Source organism: Scyliorhinus torazame, chromosome 18, assembly GCF_047496885.1.
Source record: "Scyliorhinus torazame isolate Kashiwa2021f chromosome 18, sScyTor2.1, whole genome shotgun sequence".
Classification (NCBI taxonomy): Eukaryota; Metazoa; Chordata; class Chondrichthyes; order Carcharhiniformes; family Scyliorhinidae; genus Scyliorhinus; species Scyliorhinus torazame.
In genome coordinates this window covers 53,155,455-53,183,160 of record NC_092724.1, presented here as the reverse complement: position 1 = coordinate 53,183,160, position 27,706 = coordinate 53,155,455, and the positions used below count along the sequence as shown (strand labels likewise).

Here is a 27,706-nt window from a genome sequence, read left to right as displayed (position 1 = left end):
TACCACAACACTTGTGCATTTGCGAATTGAAGGATGAGGGTTGTTTTAAAATTGGACAAGATGACTTCAATTCAACCTTCAATCATTTTCATCTATGCTTTTATAAATTACAAGAAAGCAACATACTTATAATTCTGTATTATAGTATGCAATGATCCAAGTGAAGTATTGCTGAGGTTTGGCACATCTTTGGACTGTAGGAGGAAATTGGAGCACTGAGAGGAAACCCAAGCAGTCACAGGAGAAAGCACAAACTACACAGTCACCCAAGGTTGTTACGTGAACAAATATGGCGACTATTGTGCTCACAGTCAGGTCCAAAAACTGACAAGGTGAACTTATTTTTGGAGGTGATAGCCAGGAAGAAAAGTTGTCAGGGTACTGGAAGAACCTCTTGCAGACTCTTACAGTCCACCATGCTACGGTTGTGGGAATTCCTGTCATGGATTGGATTGGATTGGATTTGTTTAGTGTCACGTGTACCGAGGTACAGTGAAAAGTATTTTTCTGCGAGCAGCTCAACAGATCATTAAGTACATGGGAAGAAAAGGGAATAAAAGAAAATACATAATAGGGCAACACAAGGTATACAATGTAACTACATAAGCACCGGCATCGGATGAAGCATACAGGGTGTAGTGTTAATGAGGTAAATCCATAAGAGGGTCATTTAGGAGTCTGGTAACAGCGGGGGAAAAGCTGTTTTTGAGTCTGTTCGTGCGTGTTCTCAGGCTTCTGTATCTCCTGCCCGATGGAAGAAGTTGGAAGGGTGAGTAAGCCGGGTGGGAGGGGTCTTTGATTATGCTGCCCGCTTTCCCCAGGCAGCGGGAGGTGTAGATGGAGTCAATGGATGGGAGGCAGGTTCGTGTGATGGACTGGGCGGTGTTCACGACTCTCTGAAGTTTCTTGCGGTCCTGGGCCGAGCAGTTGCCATACCAGGCTGTGATGCAGCCAGATGGGATGCTTTCTATGGTGCATCTGTAAAAGTTGGTAAGGGTTAATGTGGACACGCCAAATTTCCTTAGTCTTCTGAGGAAGTATAGGCGCTGTTGTGCTTTCTTGGTGGTAGCATCGATGTGGGTGGACCAGGACAGATTTTTGGAGATGTGCACCCCGAGGAATTTGAAGCTGCTAACCATCTCCACCTCGGCCCCGTTGATGCTGATAGAGGTGTGTACAGTACTTTGCTTCCTGAAGTCAATGACCAGCTCTTTAGTTTTGCTGGCATTGAGTGAGAGATTGTTGTCGCTACACCACTCCACTCGGTTCTCTATCTCCCTCCTGTATTCTGACTCGTTATTCGAGATCCGGCCCACCATGGTCGTATCGTCAGCAAACTTGCAGATGGAGTAGGAACAAGGTTTTGCCACACAGTCATGTGTGTACAGGGAGTAGAGTAGGGGGCTAAGTATGCTGCCTTGCGGGGCCCCAGTATTGAGGACTATTGTGGAGGAGGTTTTGTTGTTCATTCTTACTGATTGTGGGCTGCTGGTCAGAAAATCGAGGATCCAGTTGCAGAGTGTGGAGCCAAGTCCCAGGTTTTGGAGCTTTGATATGAGCTTAGCTGGGATTATGGTGTTGAAGCGGAGCTGTAGTCAATAAATTGGAGTCTGATGTAGGGGTCCTTGTTGTCGAGATGCTCTAGGGATGAGTGTAGGGCCAGGGAAATAGCGTCTGCTGTGGACCAGTTGCGACGGTATGTGAATTGCAGTGGATCAAGGTGTTCTGAGAGTATGGAGGTGATGCGCTTCATGATCAACCGCTCGAAGCACTTTATTACGACTTGTCAGGGCCACCGGATGGTCGTCATTGAGGCACATTTCCTGGTTCTTCTTTGACACCGGTATAATGGTGGTCTTCTTGTAGTAGGTGGGGACCTCGGAGTGGAGTAGGGACAGGTTAAAGATGTCCGCGAACACCTCTGCCAGCTGGTCCGCGCAGGCTCTGAGTGCAAAACCAGGGATCCCGTCCGGGCCTGTCGCCTTCCGAGGGTTCACTTTCAGGAAGACCGATCTGACTTCGGAAGCTGTGATGGTGGGTATGGGTGAGTTATGGGCTGCTGGGGCACTCAACAGCAGATTGTTGGTTACCTGCTTGAACCGAGCACAGAATGCATTGAGTTCATCGGGGAGGGGTGCGCTGCTGCCGGAGATACTGCTTGGCTTTGCTTTGTAGCCCGTTATGTTGTTTAGTCCTTGCCACAACCGCCGAGAGTCTGTCTGTGACTCTAGCTTGGTTTGATATTCTCTCTTGGCATCTCGGATGGCTTTGCGGAGTCTTGTATAGGTCAGGATCGTCTGACTTGAACGCCTCAGATCTGTCCTTCAGTAGGGAGTCAATCTCGTGATTGAGCCATGGTTTCCGGTTGGGGACTGTACGTACTGCTTTCTTTGTCATGCAGTCACCCACACATTTGCTGATGAGGTCTGTGACGGTGGCGGCATACTCATTTAAGTTGGGTGCTGAGTTCTTAAATATGGACCAGTCCACTGTCTCTAACCAGTCACGTGAGAGCTCTTCTGTTTCCTCGGACCAGCACTGCACGACCTTCTTAGCTGGATTATGCCGCTCGAGTTTCTGCTTGTATGCCGGGAGAAGGAGCACCATCTTATGGTCTGATTTCCCAAAGTGTGGTCTGGGGATGGAACGGTAGGCGCCCTTGATTTTTGAGTGGCAATGGTCAACAGTGTTGTCGCCCCTGGTGGGGCAGGAGATGTGCTGGTGGAATTTTGGCAGTACACTCTTGAGGTTGGCCTTGTTGAAGTTTCCGGCCACGATGAACAAGGCCTCCGGGTGTTCTGTTTCGTAGTTGTTTATAACTGTGTACAGTTCGTCCAACGCCATCCTCACTTCTGCCTGGAGTGGGATGTAGACTGCTGTCATAATGGCTGAAGTGAACTCACGTGGAAGATAGTATGGGCGGCATTTCATGGTCAGGTATTCCAGGTCCGGGAGCAGTAGGTTGCCAGGGTTGCCACATCCAAGCACCAGGAGGAGTTGATGAGGAGGCACACCCCTCCACCCTTTACTTTGCCTGATGATGCGGTGCGGTCCGCCCGGTAATTGAGAAGCCTTCAGGTTGCATGGCACAGTCCGGTGAGGCGGGGGTGAACCATGTCTCTGTGAAACAGAGCACTCAGCAGTTTCTTACTTCCCTCTGAGAGGTAAGTCTGGAGTTAAGTTCATCCAGCTTGTTTTCGATCGCTTGGGCGTTTGCTGGGGAGAGGGGTCTTGAAACCGCGTTTGTAGCACCTTTCTGCAAATGCACAGACGGCCCATCTTGACCCCCTCTTTGGAAGAAAAGCATCCTTAGCAATAAACTCAAATGTGTGCTTTGGGGTATCTGCTTAAATGATGATGTTAGGTCAGCGCCCACGATGATAGAACCATTGTTGTTTTTCGCACAGATGGATGTGATTTTGCCAAATGTGCTTTTTAATCACAATAATACAAAACTAATCCCACTGTTCCATACCATTAAATTTTCCTCTGCCTGAAATATTTATCCGGTCTTCCTGTCAAAGATGCAATGGTTTGTGCCTCAATCGTTCCCTGTTTCAAAGCATTTCATTATTGCCCTGCGTGCAAAAGAAATCTCTTCATTTTCCACATCAATCGTGGTCATTTTCATTGGAATACTCCATCAACATTAAATTCTTAACTAAAGACAGCCATCTATCCCTATTCACGCTCTCAAATCCTTTCCTCATTATAAGATCTCTTTTAAATCTCCTGTTCACCTTCTCAGCCTAATTGAAGCACTCCTATCATTCAAGTTTTGTCTCATATTTATAGTTTCCCATTAGTAGCGAGCCATGGGGAATCTATGTTGACGCGCCCTGTGCCTTTAATACTCTTTCTATAATCTGCCATCAAAACTTTACAGAGTGCTCCAGCTGTGACCTAACTAGGGGTTTGTATAAACTATTCATTACTTCTTTAATCTTGTACTCTATATCCCCACGTCGAGCGGGGCTTGACAGCATAGAGGGTGAGATGTTTTTACTCGTGGGAGAGTCTTGAAAAAAGAGTCATAGCGACAAGATAAAGGGCCTGCCATTTGAAACTAAGGTGTGTAGAAGTTTCTTTTCGCAGAGGGTGGTGAATCTCTGAAATTCTCTGCCCCGGAGAGTGGTATTTAAAGTGGAGGTGGATAAATATTTGATTGATCGAGAATTGAGGGCTGTGGGGAAATGGCACAGAAAAGGAGCTGCGGCCGGCAGAGATCAGTCTTGGTCATATTGAATGACGAGGCAGGCTTGAAGGCCTGCCTCTATTTCTTGTGAAGCACCTAAAATTCTAATGGCTTTCTGTAACTGCAATCACACTTCTGGACAAATATGTATTTGAACTCTGGTTCTCTCTCTGTTTATCCACACCTTTCATGAAGTGCGTACTCACATTATTTATTTTTATCATGCTCTTTATTATCTTATGCTTGCCCGCATTAAAATTCATTTGCCAATGTCGGCCTACTCCTGAGGACTATTACATGAGCCTCATCCTTTTACAACAGATTTTTGTTCTCTATATTCAAGTCCAAATTTTATTCATGCACACAACAGGAACCACCTTACTGACCCATTACTGACCACTATTAGGAAAGAGGTAACGTTCCTTTGTACTTAAATTGGAATTGGAGTTTAATTGTTTAATAGATTGCACTTATTGTTTCATAGACTGCATCTATATATAAAGGAGATACAGGTGGCACTGTTTTTTTGTTGGAGACGTGATTACTGAACACAGTAAATTGGAGTTGAATAAGTCAAGACTTGCTTCCGAGTTCTTATTATAGAGTGTCCATCGGAGGTAAACAACCTTCTAGGCATACGCTTCCAGTGCTGCTTCAAACAGTTCTCTAGTCTCAACAACACCCCATTTACCACAAATCTTTCAGTTCCTACTGGTACATATCTTCTTATTAAATTCCTGAGTTTAGTTAACAGGTCTCTTGAGAGACACCTTATTGAGTGAGGAAGAACATTTTTGTGCAGCGAGTGCTACTGAGCTACACTCACTGCCTGAGGGCAGTAGAATCAGAGATGGTCAATGATTTCAACTTCGGAGATTGGGTCCTTTCTTATTAGCATTACTTCTAAACAGGTTACAGAGTAGGCACATAGCTCTTTGACTGGATTCTAACCTCTCCTTCAAGGAAGAGTCTAACACACAACTGACTAATATCAGTGATACATCATTATCTACATCATGTGTGTGCATTTTTTAACCCTTTATACTTGAAAGAAATGATCTTGCAGGGCTACGGGGATGGAGCAGGAGATTGCTCCATAGAGCGCCAACATGGATGTGATGGGCCGAATGGCCATAAAAGACCCTCTGGCCTTTAATAATAATCTTTATTAGTGTCTTAAGTAGGCTTACATTAACACTGCAATGAAGTTACTGTGAGGTTACTGTGAAAATCCCCTAGCTGACACTCTCACCGTGGTGCCTGTTCGGGTACACTGAGGGAGAATTCAGAATGGCAAATTCACTGGACGAGCATGTCTTTCAGGACTTGTGGGAGGAAACCAGAGCACCTGGAGGATATCCATGCAGACACAGTGAGAACGTGTAGACTCCACACAGACAGTGACCCAAGCCAGGAATCGAATCTGGGTCCCTGGAGCTATGAAGCAACATTGCTAACCACTGTGCAACCGTGCCGCCCAAATGTAGCAAAGCATCCAAATGTATTAAACAAGAAATGGAAACTGGATCACGGTCAGAGAAACAAATGCTATCAAAAACCTGATCAATGAGAGATTTTGTGCAGTGTTTTAAAGTGGGAAGAGGTGAAGACATCTGTAGAGGCAGGTCCAGAGCTTAGACTTTAGATTGACACACGCAACTCCACCAGCGATGGGAGTGACGGAATGAGCGACAGGCACGGGACAAGAGTTAGAGGAATGTAGCGTTCTCAGAGGGTTTTCGGGATGAAGGAGGTTACTGTAATGGAGAGGGGTGAGGGAACTGTACGAAAGGAAATTGTAATAGCAAGGTGCTGGTAGACCAGGAGTAAATGCAGGACAATGAGCACAGCACAGCTACATTTTCATGTCCACAATTATTCATGAAAGCCAATGTAAAATATTTAATATCTCTGCTATACCTATATGTGGGCAGCACGGTAGCACAGTGATTAGTACTGTTGCTTCATAGCGCCATGGTCCCAGATTCGATGCCCGGCTTGGGCCACTGTCTGTGTGGAGTCCGCACGTTCTCCCAGTGTCTGCGTGGGTTTCCTCCGGGTGCTCCGGTTTCCTCCCACAAGCCCCGGAAGACGTGCTGCTTGGTGAATTGGACATTCTGAATTTTCCCTCTGTGTACTTGAACAGGCGCCAGAATGTGGCGACTAGGGGCTTTTCACAGTAACTTCATTGCAGTGTCAATGTAAGCCTACTTGTGACAATAAAGATAATTTCAAAAAAAAAATATTATGACCTTCATCCTCCAAAACAAAACTCCTTCATCTCTCGGTGGTCCTATTCATTTCCTTTTAATTAACTTAAGGAAAAGCACACACTATTTGTTTTGGGTTTTTTGATATATCTTCTCACCGTTCTAGTTGAACTTTCCATCCCCTGAAGTTTTTGATATTTGTCATTGGTGCTCCAGCTTCATCACAGGTACTCATTTTCAGTTATAGTTCAGTTATTCCTCCACGTAACTCCAGGCTTGGTTGTACATCATATTTGAAGATTTCATACTGCTGATCTGTCAACCTGCTTGGCTAAGCTTTCTGGCCAATTAGTTTGGTCCAGATTCATTTTGATCTGATTAAACTTTCCCATACTTCATTAACCATTTTCATTCTTACACTGACCTCTCTCGTGGCCATTATTTCCCCATTGCTTTCCTGCAATTACATTAGTTCAATAACATAGTTCATCTCCCAGATGTTTATCAAGTTTATCAAACAATGCTCTGTGCCTTTTGTTAGATAATGAATATACTCATCCAGGAACCAGTTCTGGAAGTATCTCCCACTTTTGATGACAGATATTTACTCCAGTCCCTCTTGTGATGGATAAAATCACTAAATTATCACCCTTCTCTCCCTCTCTACATTTCCGTACCTTGACTGTGCATAGGTCAAACTTTTGTCTGTTTCTAGATTATTCCTAGAACAGGTTGCTAGTCTGTCACCAGAGTTTTGTAGCTCAATGGGCATCAAACCACAGAGCCATAGTCACATAAACTAAGGGGCAATTTAGCGTAGTCAATCCGTCTAACCTGCAGGTCTTTGGACTGTTGGAGCAAACTGGAACAAGCGGCGAAAACCGCGCAGACACGGGGAGAACATGCAAACTCCGCACAGACAGACCCCCAAGCCAGAATCAAACTCAGGTCCCTGGTGCTGTGAGGCAGCAGTCTCACTGTGCCACCATGCCGCCTGTCTCCAAGCCACAGGCCATTCAAATATTTTTTATTTTGAAAAAAATATTTTTATTCTCCTTTTTCACATTTTCTCCCAAATTTACACCCAACAATAAACAATAATCAGTAACGAATGTAATGTCAATTCCCATTTCAATAACAACGATCTCATCCTCCCACCAAACATTAGCCCACATGTTAACATAAACAAATGACAAAAAGGAATCAGGAATCACCCATAGTCACCATTCACACATACTGTCCCTTTCCCCCCAACCATCCTAGCCTCCCCCCCCCCCCCCCCCACCCCCGAGTAATGTTCAATGCAATCCAATTCTCGGAAGTGCATAATGAATAACGCCCATGAATTACAGAATCTCTCCATCCTTCCCCTCAGTTCAAATTTGACCTTTTCAGGCATCAAGAATTCCAGCAGGTCCCCCCGCCACACCAGGGCACAGGGTGGAGAGGTCGATCTCCACCCTAACGGGTTCCACCTTCGGGCAATCAACGAGACGAAGGCTACAACATCTGCCTCCTCGCCCGTTTCCAAACCCGGCTGGTCCGACACCCCGAATATGGCCTCCCGAAGGCCCGAGTCCAGTTTCATGTGCACCACTTTAGGGATTACCCTAAAAACTTCCTTCCAGTAATCCTCCAGCTTTGGACAGGACCAAAACGTATGAACATGGTTTGCGGGCCCCCTCCCCATAACATTCACATACATCTTCTACCCCCTCAAAGAACCGGCTCATCCTCGCCCTTGTGAGGGGTGCTCTATACACCATCTTCAGCCGTATCAGCCATCCTTGCACACGAGGTGGAGGTGTTCACCCTCTGGAGCACCTCACACCAGGACCCCTCCTCCATACTCTCTCCCAACTCTTCCTCCCACTTTGCCTTGATCCCTTCCAGCGGCACCTTCTCCTCCTCAAAAATAGCCCCGTAAACCGCTGATACTACCCACTTCTCCAGTCTCTCTGTTGTCAGCACCTCCTCCAGCAATGTGGAAGACGGCTCTACCAGGAAGCTCTGTATCTCCTTTCTGGCAAAGTCTCAAACCTGCATGTATCTTAATATTTTCCCATGCTCCAGCCCATAATTCGCTCCATGCTCCTTCTCTCCCGCAAAACGATCCCCAAGAAACAAATCTTTTAGTGTCCTAATTCCTTTCTCCTCCCATCTCCGAAAATTTCCATCCCACTTCCCTGGCTCAAATCTATGGTTCCCCCGAATCGGCATTTCCCTTGACCCTGCCCCAACCCGAAGTGCTGGCGAAACTGCCTCCAGGTACTCAACAAAGCTATTACTACCGGACTCCCTGAGTATCTCCCTGGGGGCGTCGGGAGCGGCGCTGTTGCTAGCGCCTTCAATCCTGACCCCCTACCCAAACTCTCCTCCATTCTGACCCATTGGGAGTCAACCCCTCTGACCCAGCTCCGTATCTTCTCCACATTCGCCGCCCAGTAATAATACATCAGGTTCGGAAGACCCAAACCCCCTGCCTGCATTCCTCTCTGTAGTAGCACCTTTATAATTCTGGCCACCTTCCCACCCCATATGAACAAGGTAATCATCCCTTCAATCTCTCTAAAAAATGCCTTTGGCAGGAAAATCGGCAGGCATTGAAAAACAAACAGGAATCGCGGCAGCACATTCATTTTAACCGACCCGGCAGTGACAGAGGGAGACCATCCCACCTTGACAGATCATCTTTCACCCTCCCCACCAAACTGGAAAAGTTGTACCTACGGAGCCGCCCCCAATCCCGAGCAACCTGCACCCTCAGGTATCTAAAGTAAGTCCCTGCCCTACGGAATGGCAGCCCCCCCACCCCTGCCCCCACCCCTGGCTGAGACACCACAAAATATTCACTCTTGTCTAGATTTAATTTGTACCCCGAGAAAGACCCAAACACCCGAAGCAGCTCCAGTGTTCCCCCTATTGACACACTCGGTTCCGACACGTATAATAAGTCATCGTCCTATAAGGACACCCTATGCTATTCTGCCCCCCGCACTATCCCTTTCCATACCCCCAAACATCTTAACGCGATGGCCAATGGCTCAATCGCGAGTGCAAACAGCAGGGGGCAACATAGGACATCCCTGCCTAGTCCCACGGTGAAGAGGGAAGTATTCGGAGCTGATGTTATTTGTGCGGACACTGGCGTTCGGCTCCTTATATAATAGCCTTACCCAGTCCACAAATCTGGGTCTAATTCCAAACTGCTCTAAAACTGCCATCAAGTACCCCCATTCTACCCAGTCAAATGCTTTCTCGGCGTCCAATGCCACAAACACCTCTGTTTCCTTCCTCTCCGCCGGCACCATAACCACTTACAATACGTTCCAAATGTTCGAAAAAAAGCTGCCTCCCTCTCACAAACCCCATCTGATCTTCACCTTGTGATAAATGGAACTACTGTTAATTCACCAGTGCACCACAACCAGGCTAGCTATCCTCGGCTACGTCGTGGAAAACGGGGTCCTAGGGCCCGACCCTGACCGTATGCGCCCCCTCCTCCAATTCCCTCTCCCTCACTGCCCCTAGGCCCTGAAGAGGTGCCTTGGATTTTTCTCTCATTTCGCCCAGTGGGTCCCCCAGTATGCGGACAAAGCCCGCCCACTATTTAAGGCCACCCTCTTTCCACTGGCAGCCGAGGCTCGCCAGGCCTTCAACTGCATCAAGGCGGACATCGCTAAAGCTGCAATGCGCGCGGTGGACGAGTCCACCCCCTTCCAGGAGGAGAGCGATGCCTCAGAGGTCGCTCTCGCCGCCACTCTCAACCAAGCAGGCAGACCGGTAGCGTTCTTTTCCCGCACCCTCACCACCTCTGAAATTCAACACTCCTCGGTCGAAAAAGAAGCCCAAGCCGTCGTGGAAGCCGTACGGCACTGGAGGCACTACCTCGCTGGTAGGAGGTTTACCCTCATCACCGACCAACGATCGGTTGCCTTTATGTTTGACAATACGCAGCGAGGCAAGATCAAGAATGACAAGATCTTGAGGTGGAGGATCGAACTCTCCACCTATAACTACGATATAGTATATCGTCCTGGGAAGCTCAACGAGCCCCCAGATGCCCTGTCCCGCGGCACGTGCACCAGCGCGCAAGATGACCGATTACGTGCTATCCACGATGACCTCTGCCACCCGGGGGTCACCCGGCTCGCCCACTACATCAAGGCCCGCAACCTGCCCTACTCCATCGAGGAGGTCAAAGCTGTAACCAGAGACTGCCAAATCTGTGCGGCGTGTAAACCGCACTTCTATCGACCAGATAATGCCCAACTGGTAAAGGCGTCCTGGCCCTGTGAACGCCTTAGTGTCGATTTCAAAGGGCCCCTCCCCTCCAATAATCGCAACACGTACTTCCTGAACATCATAGACGAGTTCTCCCATTTTCCGTTCGCCATTCCCTGCCCCGATATGACCTCTCCCACAGTCATCAAAGCCCTGCATAGTGTCTTCACCCTGTTCGGTTTCCCCAGCTATGTCCACAGCGACAGGGGCTCGTCGTTCATGAGCAACGAACTGCGTCAGTACCTGCTCAGTAAGGGCATCACCTCGAGCAGGACTACCAGCTATAACCCCAGGGGAAACGGGCAGGTGGAGAGGGAGAACGCGACGGTCTGGAAGACCGTCCTACTGACCCTACGGTCCAGGAATCTCCCTCACTGGCAGGAGGTCCTCCCCGATGCGCTCCACTCTATTAGGTCCCTCCTTTGCACGGCCACAAACCAGACCCCTCATGACCGCTTGTTTGTTTTCCCGAGGGGAGCTACCTCAGGGGCCTCGCTTCCGCCCTGGCTGATGACACCGGGTCCAGTCCTCCTCCGAAAACATGTTCGGAGCCATAAGACCGACCCCCTGGTAGAGAGGGTCCAGCTCCTGCACTCCAACCCACACTATGCGCATATCAGACACCCCGATGGCCGGCAGGATACCGTCTCCCTCCGGGACCTGGCACCAGCAGGCTCCGACACCACGACCACTACTGCATCCCCCACACTAGGTCCCGTCCAACCTCCCATGTTCGAAAAAAGCTGCCTCCCTCTCACAAACCCCATCTGATCTTCACCTTGTGGTGAATGGAACTACTGTTAATTCACCAGTGCACTGTGATATCATGTTACTGTGTATCATGTTACGTTATGTGTTTAACCCTGTGGGCTCCACCTATGGGTCATTGTACGGCTTCACCCACAGGGGAATATGTCGGGGCATGTACGGGCTCGCCCATGGCTCCACCCCTTGCAGGAAGTGTAAAGGCAGCTGACCTGCGGGGCCGCATTCATTGTTGTACCGGTCACAGGCAGGCTCAGTTGTAAGCTGATTAAAACCACGGTTTACTTCTCAACGTGTCTCTCAGTGAATTGATGGTCGCATCACATCTATCACCTTCAGGAGACAATCCTCTAGCCTACCTGCCAGTACCTTTGCCAAGATCTTTGCGTCCACGTTTAAAAGTGTTATGGGGGCAGCATGGTGGCGCAGTGGTTAGCATTGCTGCCTCACGGTGCCAAGGTCCCAGGTTCGATCCCAGCTCTGGGTCACTGTCCGTGTGGAGTTTGCACATTCTCCCGGTGTTTACGTGGGTTTCACCCCCACAACTCAAAGATGTGCAGGGTAGGTGGATTGGCCACGCTACATTGCCCCTGAATTGGAAAAAAAAAATGAATTGGGTACTGTAAATGTATTTTTAAAAAGTGGTATGGGCCAAACGACCCACACTCCATCGGATCCTTATCTTTCTTAAGTAACAGGGAAATCGATGCCTGCCCCAAAGTTTGTGGTAACACCCCCTTCCCTATCGCCTCCTCAAACATCCTCACTATCAGCGGTACCAGCTTATTTTTGATTTTTTAAATAATTTTCCACCGGAAACCCATCCGGCCCTGCCACCTTCCCCGACTGCATCCTCCCAATTGCATCCTTTATCTCCTGCTCCACTATCGCCCCCTTTGATGTTGTGGTGTTGGGTGCTCTGAGGTACAGATGAACCAACACGGTTGCGATTGGTACAACGCAGTTTTATTCCAACTTGTTATTTACACATCTGTCTTGGTCCTCAGCACGTGGTGACTGTGTGAGTGCCTTGTTAATGAGGTCCTGGCCTTGTCCTGTCTCCAGATGGACTGGCCACCAGATGTCGTGTTTCTTGTCTTATACTGTGTCTGCTCCTGTCTGTGATTGGCTGTCGTGTTATGTGTGCTTGTTGGTCTGTCTATCATGATGTGTGTGTTTGAATATCATGACAGATGTATCCCTGTCCCCCTCCGCAAACCTCGGGTACTCCAGCCCATCTAGAAATTCCTGCAGCTCCCGGCCTCCCCCAGGTGGCTCTGACCTGTACAACCTCTCATAGAATTCCTTAAAGACCTTGTTAACCTGATCTGGAGTGACCACCAACTTCCCTGCCCTGTCCCGCACCTGGACAATTTCCATTGCCGCAGCCTCCATACGGAACTGACCCGCCAACATACTCTCCATGCTCGTAAACTGTCCCCCTTGTTCGCCTCAATTGGCGTACCACCTTCCTGGTAGGTGGTTGGTCAAAGCTTGCCTGGAGTTCCTTCCCCTTTTCCAACTGTGCTGGTCCCAACCTTCTGCATACCTCCTGTCTACCTCCAGCATCTCATCTATTACCCTCTGACGTTCCAACCTCTCCTCCTTGTCTAGCCTAGCCTTGAACGAGATCATCTCACCCCTCATCACCGCCTTTAAAGCCTCCCAGACAACCGCCTTCGACACCGCACCCATGCAGTTAAAACCTACATATTCCTTGATTACTTTTGCAATTTAGTCCCCCAACAGTCCCACATCTAACTTCCACCCTAGTCTCTGTACCATCTCCTTCTCCAGTTCCATATCCACCCAATGCGGAACATGATCTGATATTGCAATTGCCGAGTACTCCAACCCTTTAACCCCAGCCAGCAGCGCCTTTCCCACCATGAAAAAGTCAATCCGCGAGTACACCTTATGGACCGCTGAGGAAAACGAGTATCCCTGCTCCCTTGGATGCAGAAACCTCCAAGGGTCCACCCCTCCCATTTCCACTATTAGACCAGCCAGTGCCTTCGCCCCCCCCTGACGCAAGCACGACCGTGGCCTGTCCAATCTTGGCTCCTGCACCAAGTTCCAGTCCCCCTCCCACTATCAGTTCGTGTGTGTCCAAGTTGGGGATGGCACCACACGCCTTCTTCGCGAATCCCACATCATCCCAATTGGGACCATATACACTTACCAGCGCCACTAGCATCCCCTCCAGCGCCCCTGATACATACATACCTACCCCGCTGATCTGCAACCACTTTATCCATCTGGAACCGTAGTCTTTTGCTGACCATTACCGCTACCCCTTGAGTCCTTCCGTCAAATCCAGAATGAAACGCCTGACTAACCCAGCCCTTTTTAAGTCTCATTTGATCCTTCACCCTCAGGTGAATCTCCTGCAGCATTGCTACATCGGCCTTCAAACTTTTAAGATGCGCAAGCGCCCTTGACCTCTTGACTGGGTCTCCCAACTCCCTCACGTTCCACATGACTATCCTAACTGGGGGTCTCTCACCTCCCCCCTCCTTATCCACCATCATCATTTCACCGGGCCCTGCCCCATGAGCCTGATCCGTCCCTTTCCATTATTAACATCAAACACCCTCCCCCTCCCAGAATCCCCCCCTGTACTTCCCCTCAAACAAATATCACCCAGTATCGACCCCCGCCCACCCCCCACCCCCACCCCCACCCCCACTTGCTCGCCTCGTAGCCCCTTCAAAACCTGCTAACCAGGCTCCAATATCCGCAGCCCTCCTCTCACCTCACCTCCATTCACTAGCCGACTTTAGTTAGCTAGCGCGGATGGCCCCCCTCCCCCCTAAAATGGCATACTGTCCCCTCCCACCCAGTCCCAGAAGAAAAAGAAAAACAATCTAACCCATGCAATTCAATAAAATATCATATAATCGTTGCAACAAAAAAAACTAAAATGCCAATCAAACCAAACCAAAACTTAAGCTCTATAGCAATGTGAAGTCAAGTAAGTTACAATACAGGTCAGTGAAAAGAAAGTTAGAACATTTATACATTTTCCTGCTCCCCAATCACAGTCCACGATCTCTCTTCCAGCTCCCAAGCCTTCTGCCTTCATGAATGCCTCAGCCGCCTCCACCGTTTCAAAATAAAAATCTTTGGTGTTGTTCGTCACCCTCAGCTTTGCTGGGTATACCCTACCAAATCGCAGTCCCTTGTTGTACAGAGCCACCTTCACTCGGCTCAACGCCGCTCGTCTCTTTGCCAACTCCACCGTCAAGTCCTGGTAAATCCGAACGATAGCACCACCCCACTGCACCTCGCGCTTCTGCTTCACCCAGTTTAACACAATCTCCTTCAGTTGGTATTTATGGAAGCAGATAATTACTGCTCTCGGCAGCTCATTTCATTTGGGTTTCGGCGGCCTTAACGACCGATGAGCTCGGTCCAGTTCATACCGGGAGGGGTCTGCCCCTTCAGGCAAGCCCACAATTCTCAGATTTTGCCGCCTCGAGCGGTTCTCCAAGTCCTCGAGATTTGCTCAGAGTCCTCTGTTGACCTCCACCACCCTCCCTTCGAGGTGAGCTGGTCACTGTGCTGCGACAAGGCCTCCTCCACTTCCTTCATCTTTTCACCTTGTTCTCTCACCTCAGCCGATGTCTTTGCCACATCCACCCTCACCGGGGCAATTGCCTCCTTGACCAATGATTTCAGTGCGACCGCCATCTCCTTCCTCAAGGCCTCCATGTGCCTCGCAAGCTGCTTCTCCAGTTCCACAGCCATCACCTCGGTCATCTTTTCCACTGTAAGTAGTGCGGCTCCACCACGCGGTCCGGCATCCGCCATCTTGTCAGCGCTTTTACTGGTCCTCTCCTTTGGTGGCGAACCCGCGTTTCCTCCCTTCTTCACAGCTGTTTTTGGCATCCCTTAACCACTTAGTATTTTTCTCCTTCTCTCTTCAATCTCCTGTCAGTGCCCAAAATGGAGAAAGAGCATTCAGGAAAGCACCAAGTGTCACGATATTCAGATAAACATCATGGTGCAAACATACAGACACACTGATGTCAGATCAACAGACCAAACAATACACACACAACTTCACAGCCAATCACAGGCAAGAGCATACACACTATAAAACGGGGAACACAACACTTCCCGCTGATTCCAGCAGGAGACAGCTCAGGGCACAGAGCTCACAGCAAGCCACTCAGACATTCACCATGTGCTGAGTGCCTGAGTGCTTCTGCAAGATAGTGTTAGGGCTAGGTCCACTGCGCCATGGACACCATCAGCCCGCCGCAGCCACTCCATATCGCTGGAAACCTCGGCGTCAACTGGAAGTTGTTTAAACAGCGCTTCCAGTTCTTCCTAGAAGCCACAGAAAGGGAGAATGCTTCGGACACCAGGAAGATCGCACTCCTCCTCTCCACGGCAGGGCAACACGCCATCCACATCTACAACTCCCTGGTTTTCGCGGAAGGTGAGGACAAGACGAAGTACAAGACGGTCCTTCTCAAACTCGAGCAACACTTCAGCGTCGAGGTAAATGAGAGTTTTGAGAGGAACCTCTTCCAGCAGCGCCTGCAGGGTAAGAATGAGCCTTTTCAATCTTTCCTAACACACCTCCATATCCTCGCGCAGTCCTGCGGTTACAAGGCCACCTCCAACTCCATGATTCGGGACCAGATTGATTTTGGGGTCACCTCGGGCACCCTACGCCAGCAGCTCCTCAAAATTAAAAGCCTCACCTTAGCCACCGCCATCGAAGCCTGCGTCCTCCATGAAAACGCGACCAGCCGCTACTCCCAATTCCAGGCGGCCGAATCGGCATGGCAGGGGTCTTACACGGCCAAATTGGCAAGGCAGGAGTCCTACAAGGCCAAATCGGCAAGGCAGGGGTCCTACAAGGCCGAGTGGGTCCAGGCGATCGAGTTCCTCCCGGCCCACGGCCCGGACGAGGGCGGCCATTTCGCGCGCTTTCCACGGCCTCCTGAGCTTGTACGCGCCAAAAGAGACGTCGACGCAGAGGGACATGACGCGCAGGCGCGCTCTATGCAGGACCGAACTATGCATGTGCGATGGCGCAACGAACGGCATGCAGTCACGACGTGTGGCAACTGTGGATCTGCACATTTAAAGCAGCAATGTCCGGCAAAGAACCGACAATGCCTCCGCTGTGGCAAGATGGGCCACTACGCTGCCTGCTGTCGAGCAGCTCAACCTGCTAACGCTCCCCAATTCCGCTAGCCTCGCAGGGACGTGCGGACCATTCCGCCTCCGTACTCCGAGTCATACCAGGACGATATACAAACCGGTGATACAGACGACCGGGAAGCCTTCCGTGTTGCGGTCATTAACAGGAACCGGATGTCTCAAAGCAGGACCCATCAGCCGATGCCAGTGAACAGTGTCAATCTGGGTGATAGAACATAGAACATAGAACAGTACAGCACATGGTGTGCCACCCTAACGATCAACCCGAATTCGTCGCCCACCTACTCGGCTGGACTTATCAGCCTGTTTGAACATTGAACTCACTGACGTATTATGCCACAATGTTAATATGTTTCTCTTTTTGTCGTTACAGGAGTTTGTTTCGATGCTTGATGATTACACTTGTTTTGCTTATGGTACAACCTCGTTGCTATGTTGCACCTGACACCTTCATATGTATATAGTTTAGCCTCGTGTACATGTTGTAGATATTGCATACACACATTCAGCTGCACTCAGTACACATTGATATTTATTACCACATAGGCACATATTCTTGTAAAAAAGGGGGCTGTCATGATATTCAGATAAACATCATGGTGCAAACACACATACACACTGATGGACAGATCAATGGACCAATCAATACACACACAACATCACAGCCAATCACAGGCAAGAGCATACACACTGCAAAACGGGGAACACAACACTTCCCGTTGATTCCAGCAGGAGACAGCTCAGGGCACAGAGCTCACAGCAAGCCACTCAGACATTCACCATGTGCTGAGTGCTTCTCCAAGATAGTGTTAGGGCTAGGTCCACAGGTTAAAGGGTAATGAACGAACCACAGTAACCAGTTTACAGATGTTGTTATTGTTCGTAATAAAACTGAGTTGTACCATTCACAACCGTGTTGGTTCATCTATGTAGCAGAGCACCCAACACGACACCAAGCACCTCGAGAGACTTTGCTAGGAACATGCAGGTGCTACGCCCAGGCATCAGAAAGAGTACATAACCCGCTCCCCCAGTGTAATTCATTTACCTGCCTCACATTGAGTGTGCGTGTGTGACCTCAAACTTATTAGCCAACTTAGAATGCACCCAACTGGGGTGAGGGCAAATCATCCTTGATCGTGAGGGACTGCCTAAAAACATCAGCAAGTACAGATGATCCCACTGTAACTGGAGACCTTGGGATTTCCAACACAGTGGCAGGAAAAGCCTAATGAGGAATTGTTGCTGGTGACTGGTTGAGTACGAGACTGATGGCGACCTTTGAACAGATTACGTGTCTGTCCTCTTGCCGCATTTTGGCAATGTGGATAAATATACAGAGAAATTTGCCTCAGGATAATTTATTAAAAGGTTCTCAATCTATCTTAAGTGACCGCCGATTAATATATGTGAATACCGATATTAAAATTCAGTCACATTGTGTTACAAATGGTAGCTGCTGTTTGATTATAGTTACTCGTGCTGAACAGGAGAGAAAAGTATAAAGACATTTCCCAACAGACATTGTGAGAGAGAAGAAAGTCTAGAAAAAATGATTCATCCTACATCAATGACTATTTCTAATCGAATCAACCTGTTCATCCATGTCAAGAGGAATCTTGGCTAATTGAATCTCTTCAAAGGAGCTGTTAAGTTTATTGTTTTAACTAATTCAATGTAAAACAGTATCAGCTGCTAATCAAGAGGTAACTGTTGCCTTTAACTAAGTTGTTAGTGATTAACTAGTGTCCAAAATGTTTCAAATTAATTATACCAAAAGGAATCATTCTCTTTATCGCACAAGGCAGACAAGGCTCTCTTGAATGAACCTCAAAGACAGTGAATACATCTCTTCTTAGCTTAATCCTCGTTAGCTCCAGTCAGCCGTGCCAGCCCAGGCTCAGTTGGTAGCACTCGCTCTCTGGGTGGAATCTTCCGGCCTTAGAAGATGCTTGGGTATCAGGACAACTTTTGGGGACCGACCCCAATGGTGCCTGTGCTGTGCCTACCTTCCCAGAGGCCAATTAAGAGCCATCTCCGTGGCGGCTGTCCAATTAATGGTGGTAGGTGGGTTTCCAAAGCAGAGGGCCTGAAGATGTGAATGGTCACCCACCCCACCGGGAGTGGTGCGGAAGTGACAGCAAGGATGCCTCAAAACAAGGGTGCTCTCTGATGCTGTAGGAGCACTGCTACCACCACCACACTTAAATTGTCAGTTGATTGCACTGTACGAAGAGGAATGGGCCAGGGTAAATTGTCACCAGACTCCCTGTGATAGCTGGCAACTGATTAAATGCAACCAAAGCTTTATTTGTCCACTCTGGCAGGATATGAGAAAATCACTTGCAGCTAAATTGCAAAATCAGGGCCGAGAAATGAAACCTCAAATGATTAAAGGCTGTTAGGATTGGGATGAGGAAATTTTTCATAAAAGTGTTATCAACACAGGGAAGACCTTCTGGGCAGTTTAATTCCTGCAATAATTTAAGAAATAATTAAATGGCATCAATGGGGTGGCAATTCACATCCATAGTAACAAGAGTCACCTGCTCGGTTCCTGCAGTCTGCTCTGTTGTTCAGTTAGACCATTGTTGATCTGTACCTTAACTCCACCTATCTGCCTCAGTACCACAATTCTTAAAATCTTTACCCAGCAGAAATCTAAACTGCAAACCTATCAATCTCATACATGATCTCTTAAAATCTAGCCAAGTTTTACATTTGACATTGAACTTAACGTTAACCTGAAATGATAATTTCTTTCAGTTGTGGAGTCAGTGGTAACCAAGTTGGCTACAGGTGTTGTTTATGCGATTAGTTAATTGGGTGGCTAATTTCCGCTCGGGTCACTGTCTGTGTGGAGTTTGCACATTCTCCCTGTGTCTGCGTGGGTTTCCTCCGGGTGCTACGCTTTCCTCCCACAAGTCCCGAAAGTCGTGCTGTTAGGCAAATTGGGCATTCTGAATTCTCCCTCAATGTACCCGAACAGGTACCGGAGTGTGGCGACTAGGGGATTTTCACAGCAACTTCATTGCAGTGTTAATGTAAGCCTACTTGTGACAATAATAAAGATTATTCAGTTAGAACTGATTACCTGGTCAGCAGGGGCTGATTCAAGTCTTTGAAATTTCCATTGGTTTAACTACAGGAGGTTTTTGATTTTGCATAAAGTAAGCAGCACGACATTCAGCTCAACAGAGTACCCTTTGTCAGAGTACTCACATAACATAGAGAATTGGGTGTAGTGTGGGACGAGATGGTGTTCTGGTAGCTTATAAAACAAGGAGTGGTTTGAGAGAGGAAGTGGGTGACAGTGAGACCTGAGAGTGGAATTGCAGAAATATGTGGCGGGTTTCTCCGTTTCTCAGACTGTTGACGCCAACGCAAAATCGTGGACTTTCAGGACACCACTACTGGCGCCATACATTGACCGATTCTACTACTGTTAAGGGGCTAGCACCGGCACCATGGGGAACACATCGATTTTAATGAGAAACGGTGCCGGATTTACCGGTTTTGGGATTGACACTCCGGAGGCTGTCATGCTGCAGCCACATAAACACGTCTCACTCCCCACACACACCATCCAATCCAACAAGATAGCAGCAAGGATAGCAGCTCCACAGGATAGCGTTGAGCTGAAGACCCTCCTGGACTCGGTGGAGGACTGGCGGATCACCCTGTACACTGGCTCGGGAAGGAGGCTGCCAGTTGCCACTGTTCGTCGTGCCTGGACGCAGGTAGCAGAGGCAGTCAGCGCCACCAGCAACACCGCCTGGACCGGCTGGCAGTGCCGAAAGAAACTGCATGACTTCCTCAGGGCGGTCAGCGTGAGTAGGCAGCACTGAGCCCCTGGCACTAACCCGCAGCCCACCCACCTGTAACCCTACTAACCCCACCAAACCCAGAGGGCGGCCGAACCCCTACCCTACCCCACATGCCGGTCCCCTTACTGGCGGCCATAACCGGGTGCCCTGGCCATTGAGGCCACCAACTCACCAGCTACCTACTCCCTGGGCTGCATGAGTCGGACTGTCTAACCCCCCCCCCCCCACCACCAACACCATCACCACCAGGAGAAGGCCGTGCACAACCGTTGGGACCGCTGGGGGACGGCCGGACCTGTGGCACCTCACCGTGACCGAGCAGAGGGCACTGAACATGGCCGGTGGCCCGGAGGAACGGAAGGTTAATATCACAAGGCTGTGATTATGCTGATTTCAGAGACACTGTGATAATGCATCAATTAATTTCTGGACTATCTGATAAATATTTGAGGGAAGAACTTTCACAAAATAAGTATCTAACTCTAGAAATTGCTATACAAAAATGCCTTGCTTATGAACAAAAACAAAATCAATACTTTCCATCTCTACAAACACAGAATCATCATTTGGAAAACAAAATCGGTAAAAATGGCATGAACACTCACCACGACGTGGAGGCATGGTTGAATCGGAGGAAGACGGAGGTTCTGAGCGGCAGCCATATTGAGAAGGGAGCCGCACATGCTCAGTTGCGAAAAGAGCGCACAGTACAGGAAACTCAGTGTGCGCATGGGCAATCGAGTCCTTCACATGACGTCACGAGCGTCATGACATCAGAGGATCAGGACCATGCCCACTTAAAAGGGAAATGCACGAAAATGAACAAAAAGAAATTTAAAGCTGCAAAACCCAATTTTCTTGCCTCAAAAGACAGAACAATGCCCAAACTTACACCAGCAGTTGAAAATAATGTCACAACACCCTGGAACAAGCAGTTAGCACAGCCCTAGAAGATGATATGGTCCTTGTAGACTAAGACACAGATGAAAATTTCGTCTTGGGAGATGGCTACCCCAGTACCAAATCCTAACCGCAACTAGAGGTGTTGTACCGTGAAGACCCCGACGATGAGTTCTTCGGATTGGGGAATCTTCAGCCCAGCCTATATGACATCCTGACTCGTGAGTGCAGGATTATGCTGCGGCCTGACGACAAGAAACAGAGAGTGGTCCACGCACCACGAAGGGTCCCAGCCTCCACACAAGAAGATGATTTGTTCATTGAACATGAAGAGAACGATCACAACTCCGAAACAAAAAGCGATGATTTGTCTTTCGAACAATACACACAATACTACTCCGACATGGCTGAGTTATTCGGAGATCCTGATCACAGCATCAGCAACACGGTTGAAAAGCTCAATACGATTCTTCTCATGGTAGATGAATCCAATATCATGGTGCCATGGCAGATCGTCGATACATTGGATGACAGCAATACCCAAGACGAAGATGATGCCACGCAGAGAGCACAGAATGACTCCGTTGAGAGAGCACAGATCGACTCTACAGCAAGAACACTGAACGACTCCACAGAGAGAGCAATGAAGGACTCCACAGAGAGAGCGATGACAAACTCCACAGAGAGAGCGATAAAGGACTCCACAAAGAGAGCGCCACAAGCCTCCACAAAGTGGGCGACGCAAGCCTCCACAGACAGCTTGGTGACAGACTAAAAAATGGAAGCAAGCAAACACTCCATAGCGAACGCCATGCATGAACAAGACCATGACGATCTATCAAGCTTATTTGAGCCACTAGAAGAAGACTATGAAAGTCTACCCAGCTCATTTAACCAACAAGAAGATACTGAATGTCTACCCACTTTATGTGAGACAAGTGACGAAGAAATCACAATTCCCATACAGGATGTGCAGGATCACAGCGAGACTGACATAACTCAGCTCGTCTGCACAGAAGCACTCAATAATCAGAGGGTTGCTACTCATGAGTCCAGGGAGACCACGTCAAATGAATTCATGAAGATTAGGACTCCAGAAGAGGAGCACCACGACCCACAACAAAATGAATCATGAAGATTTTGACTCCAGAGTAGAAGCACAAAGCGATCAATGATGATTCAAATGAACCTGAAATGACTCCAAAAGAGGAACACCAAGAACTCAATGATAATTCAAGTGAACCTGAAATGACTCTCGAAGAGGAGTACCAAGTAAGCAAAGAAGAGGAATCGAATCCACCACAAATGACTGATGTCACCAACATCAATGAAACATCAGATCTTTCTCACAATTCTCAAGAAGAAAGGCTCAATGTAGCAGATACCACAAAGGACACTGACACCAATAACTGTGACAATGACTCAAATCATCCACATGGCACACTCATTGAGCGCAACAAGAACAACAAAAACCCCAAGAAGCACAGCAGAAACAAAAACAACAGCAGCAACACCAAAAACAACATGCAGCGCAACAAGAACGACAAAAGCAACAAGAAGCATCCCAGGAACAACAAGCACGAGAAGAAAAAGAACAAGAATAAAAGCGAAAACAACGAAAACAGAATCAACAAGCGTGACAAAAAGAACACCAACGAAAACGCCAATGAATACAACAAAGACAGAAATGACAGAAACAACAACAATGAAACAACGACCTGTAGAACATGGTACAACTCTGCACTTGAAGGACAATGCCACAGCACACTGCGAAACAATGACAAGACTACAAACATGCCATTGCACGATAAAGAATCTCACAAATTCACATCTGCTCCAGAACAAACAAGCAAAACAGCTTTCACGAACGATGACATACAGAATCAATACCACAAACACAGGAAAAAGTTGAGGTCAGACAATGGTGCGACACAGAATCGCTACCCGCAATCAAATGGAACAGGGGAAAAAGGTGTCCACATCATTAAACGACTCATCAGCAAAGCAGCAAAGGCACGTTCTGACATCAACCTAGCTCTGTTATCATACCGAGCAATCCCATTGAGCTCAGAACTGTTGCCAGCACAAGTGCTCTTTGGCAGAGATATCCGGACAACCCTACCGGCAAAGCAATTCCGAGACCCCGGCAACGCACCGGTTCTCGACAACATGCGGCACTATGCTTCAAACAAAAACTATAGTACGATCAACATGCGATCCCACTCAAGCCACTGACAATAGATGACACCATCAGAATCAGGGACCCAGAAGGCGGATGGTCTGAGTTATCCACGGTGATCCGGCAAGAGTCACCGCAGTCATACATTGTCAAATCATCTGTGGGAGTACATCTTCGCCGTAACCGCCGGGATCTGTTAGAGATTTGACCTACAATGCCAATGTTTCCCACACTGGACTTGACTGAATCCATTTGTCCACCGGACGTTCCTCGCCACACAGCGCCAGACAGTACTCTTGATGACATCAAACCATCATCCCTACTACCACCGTTAAGATGCTCCAGCAGAAGCCATAAGGCACCCGACCAGCTAGATTTATGACGACACTTCAACACACGCACAAGACGAATATGGACATTTATTACGATGGACTCACAACACAGTCAATTGTTTCTGTGTTACTTTTATCATTTTCACAGTGTGCAGATTTGCATGTCCTCACCACTTGTTATGTCCAGTTTTCTTGAGGCCAGTCTAGAAAACATGTCAAATAAAAGGGGGGGGGGGGATGCAGTGATCTGTACATCTGCACATACACCAGGCACTACAGCACAGCTGTAACAGCCACAGCATCACTAGAGGGCAGCATCAGAGACGGGTATAAAGGGTCCAGCCCAAGGTAGGATCCAGTTCTTTCAGAAGCACAGGGCTAGTGAGCAGCAGCACACAGAGACAGCTCAGCATGGACAGTTTACCTTAGCTTCACTGGTCATACCTCTTGACTGTATTATATCTAATTAAGCTCTGGAAACAGAACAAACCCACTGAATAAAGTATTTGTGTTAACTGGAAGTCTACAATCTTTATTCAGACTTAGAGAATAACATAGTGTCGACGCCCTCGGCGATGCTCCTCAGTGACTGGACATGCTGTGCAGCACCTCAGCAATGCCCACTGCGACTGGGACAAGCTCTGGAGTGCCTCGGCCATTCCCATCTGAGAACGGGACATGTCCCGCAGAACCTCATCAAGGTCGGCCTGGTACTGAGTTACATCCCTAACGAGGCGGACATTTTCCCTACACCTTCAGCCATGGCTGTCACCGACTGCACGATGCCTTGGACACCTTCACTCATTGTGCCGCGTAGTGCACCAGGCTCTCCACTGCAGCCGCCACCCGAGCCTCGGTGCAACGCATTGCCGCCGACATCCACTGCGCCTGTAGCTTCTGGGACTCCTCCAAGCGGCTATGGATCTGCTGGAGTGTCGCTGACATCTCCCTCTGAATGTCCCGCCTGGGGTTCCTGCCTCCACTTGATGTACATCAGCAGCAGTGTGGTGCTCACCAGATTGTGCCCCAGAAGCCGGACCACTAACATTTCCCATCGAGATGCATGTATCTGCACTGGTGGAAGGTGGGGATAACTGCTGGGCTGTGACTATTACAGTGTACCTTCAGAGCTCTCCTCTGAAGTGGTCTCCTGGAAGGCTGGAGAGCGTGCCGCCCAGGAGGACCTGTGGGAGAATGGACATGTGGTCAGTGGGAGGGATGGCAATAACAACTCACGTGTGACAGGTCCTCAGGTGGGGCGCGGTGATTCCTCACCTTTGAAGCATCCGTCAGCCTTCACATTGGTGACCACTCTGTCCTCGGCCACACCAGTCACCTCCAGGGCATACTCCTCAAAGGTAGTGAGGTTTCTGATGTCCGGCATGCCACAGCCAGTCCGGGCCCTCTCCAAATGGTTTTGGGAGAGCTTTTTCTGGCGAGACACAGAAGAGCGGATCATTAGCCACATGGGTGTTTCACAGTGGTGGGAGGAGGTGTGCGAAGGAGGGGTTGAGGAGTGGGTGGAGGAAGGGTTGGGAGGTTGACAGGGAGGGGGGCTAGATGCTCCAGTGGTGGGGGAGAGAAGTCTCGGGGGGGCTAGGATGCGGGACTATCGTGTCAACTCACTCGTGGTGCCCAGTTTAGGTCATTAACCTTCTTCCTGACTTCCGGTTGCGGCAGGGATGAGCTAGCCGCACGTTTCGGCGGCTCCAGCTCCGACGGAACTTCGGGCTCTTTTAAGAGCCCCAACGGGGACTTTGCCGGCCGAAAAACCCGGTGTGAGGTGCGTGGGAAGGGAGTCCCCCCCTGAACGACGGAGGGAAAAACCGGCGGCGGCGGCTGCAGCCCGAAGAATCTTCAACCACAAGGTCAGAGGGAGTGGAGAACAAAATGGTGGCGGAGAAATCGCAGGCGACATGGGGGCCTGAGCAGGACGAGGTTGTGAGACGGTGCGTGGATCTGCTGAAGAAGGAGGTAATGACCCCGATGTTACAGGCAATAGAGGGGCTTAAGGAGACTTTAAAGACCCAGGAGACTGAGCTTCGCGTGGTGGAGCAGAAGGTGTCAGGTATTGAGGACGAGGTCTTGGGCCTGGTGGTTAAGACTCAGACGCACGAGACCCTTCATAAAAAGTGTGCTGACAGGATTGAGGCCCTTGAAAATGGAGCGCGAAGGAAGAACCTTAGGATACTAGGTCTCCCGGAGGGTGTGGAAGGAATGGTCTGTGGAGCATACGCAAGTAAGATGCTGAGCTCACTGATGGGTGCTGAGGCCCCTGCGGGCCCCATGGAGGTGGAGTGGGCAAATCGGATCCCGGTGAGAAGACCAAAAGCGGGAGAACCACCGAGGGCGATAATCGTGCGATTCTACCGCCTTAAGGACAGAGAAGAGGTCCTGAGATGGGCTGAAAAGGTGCGGAGTAGCAGATGGGAGAATGCTGTGGTAAGGGTCGACCAGGATTGGAGTGCGGAGGTGGCGAGAAGGAGGGCGAGCTTCAACCGAGCCAAAGAGGTTTTGCACAAAAGGAAGGTGAAGTTTGGGATGCTGCAGCCGGTAAGACTATGGGTCACGTATCAGGAGAGACACTATTATTTTGAGACGGCGGAGGAAGCATGGTCCTTCATCAATGAAGAGAAACTGGACCGGAACTGAGGGACTGATGCTGCAGGGAACTGTTATTGTTGTTATTGTTATTGTTTTTGTCAATGTGATGGTGAAAGTTAATCGAGAAGTAAACAGGGAAGGGGGGGGACACTGGGGAAATGTGGGCGCCGGTGAGGGGGGAAAGGCGGGACACAGTCGGAGAATGGGGAAGGAGAGGGGGAGGGGAAAGGGAGCTGCGCCATAAGAGGCGGGTCAGGTAAAGGGATGTTCCCGCGCCAGAAAGAATAAGGCGGGAAAACAGGCGCAAGGCGGATGGGAGTTCCCTCACACCGGGGGGGTCGAGGAACGAGCAGGAGTAGCCGGGGTCAGTTGAAGTCAGCTGACTTACGGAAGTGATATGGGGGGAGCAATCAAGCTAGATAGGGATCTAGCGGGGGGGGGGGTGGGGGGGGGGGTGGGGGGGGAGGAGGGGACAACTGGGTTGCTGCTGCGGAAATCCAAAAGGAAATGGCTAAAGAGTGGGTGGTCGGGGGCGGAATGCGACGCTGGGGGAGCGAGCGGGAGCGCGGAGGCGGGATATGGGACTGGCCTAGAGAAGGTAATGGCTAGTCGACACGGGAGGGGGGCAGGTAGCCCCCCAGTGAGGCTGATCACGTGGAACGTGAGAGGCCTAAATGTACCGATAAAAAGGGCCCGAGCGCTCGCGCATTTGAAAGGACTGAGGGCAGTCGTGGTTATGCTCCAAGAGACGCACCTAAAGCTGGCGGACCAAGTTAGGCTAAGGAAAGGATGGGTGTGCAGGTGTTCCACTCAGGACTGGACGCAAAGAACAGAGGGGTGGCCATTTTGGCGGGGAAACGGGTAGCATTTGAAGCAAAGAACATCGTAGCAGATAGTGGAGGTAGATATGTAATGGTGAGTGGTAGGCTGGAGGGAATGGAGGTCGTGTTGGTTAATGTGTATGCCCCAAATTGGGACGATGCGGGGTTCATGAGACAGATGCTGGGGCGTATTCCGGACCTGGAGGCAGGAAATTTGATTTTAGGAGGGGACTTCAATACGGTGCTGGACCCGGGGCTAGATAGATCCAGCTCAAGGACTGGAAGAAGGCCGGCAGCGGCCAAGGTACTTAAGGGGTTTATGGACCAAATGGGGGGAGTGGATCCATGGTGATTTCTTGGACCCAGGGCTAGGGAGTGTTCCTTCTTCTCCCACGTCCATAAAGTGTA

At 49.3% G+C, this 27,706-nt stretch overlaps 1 long non-coding RNA gene across 1 annotated transcript in view; it reads right to left on the bottom strand.

Moving 5' to 3' along the window:
* Positions 1-21,125, bottom strand: part of LOC140394809 (uncharacterized) — a 127,596-nt gene extending 106,471 nt beyond the window's left edge. Inside the window, exon 1 of the long non-coding RNA XR_011936014.1 lies at positions 21,068-21,125. This is a non-coding gene — a long non-coding RNA (uncharacterized lncRNA). The remainder of the gene's footprint in view (positions 1-21,067) is intronic.
* Positions 21,126-27,706: the final 6,581 nt, after the last annotated feature.